Source organism: Corapipo altera, unplaced genomic scaffold (assembly GCF_003945725.1).
Source record: "Corapipo altera isolate COAL_440 unplaced genomic scaffold, ASM394572v1 68, whole genome shotgun sequence".
Taxonomy (NCBI): domain Eukaryota; kingdom Metazoa; phylum Chordata; class Aves; order Passeriformes; family Pipridae; genus Corapipo; species Corapipo altera.
Window position 1 is genome coordinate 1,292,676 of NW_020884919.1, and position 664 is coordinate 1,293,339.

At 73.5% G+C, this 664-nt stretch overlaps 1 long non-coding RNA gene across 1 annotated transcript in view; it reads right to left on the bottom strand.

Moving 5' to 3' along the window:
• LOC113953298 overlaps positions 1-305 on the bottom strand; it is a 3,104-nt gene extending 2,799 nt beyond the window's left edge. Inside the window, exon 1 of the long non-coding RNA XR_003529831.1 lies at positions 293-305. This is a non-coding gene — a long non-coding RNA (uncharacterized LOC113953298). The remainder of the gene's footprint in view (positions 1-292) is intronic.
• Between the last annotated feature and the right edge of the window lie 359 nt (positions 306-664).

Genomic DNA, 664 nt, shown 5'->3' on the forward strand with positions numbered 1-664 from the left:
CCCCCCCCATCATCTCCTCACCCCCAGCCACCCCTCAGCCGCACTCTCCCCGCCGGGCGCCATGTCCCCTCCCTCCTCACGCGCACTGACACGACACAGTTTGTGCCCTCAGACAACTTTTATTTCGGTTTTGGCCCCGCGGAGGAGGGAAACTCCCCAGCGATAGCGCCCGCCCGGCGAAACGGGGAAGGCGAAAGCCGCCCTTCCCTCAGCCACCGCCTCAACATGGCGGCGCGTGACGTCACGGGCACCCTCAGCACCGCCTCCTTCCTCCCCGTGACCTCACGGGCACCCACAGCTCTCCCTCTCCGCCTCGTGACGTCACATGCACAGCACCCATCCCGTGACGTCACGAGGACACACAGCGCCCCAGTGATGTCACGAGCACACACAGCCCCCCTTCCGTGACGTCAAGAGCACCCCTCCCGCGCCCCCGCCCTGTCCCCGCCTCCCCTCAAGGCCCCCGCCCCGCGAGGCCCCCGCCCGGCCGGGCTGCCCCAGCCCGTGCCTGTCTCCGCCGCCGCGCTCCCGCGGCCGCCGCCCGCCCCGTCCGGCCTCGTCCCGCCGGGCCGCTCCGCCCTTGTCCCGCCCGTCCCATTATCCCGGCGGTTGGCGGCGGTGCGGGCCCGGCACTCGGTGCGGCGGGCGGTGCGGCGCGGGGGGC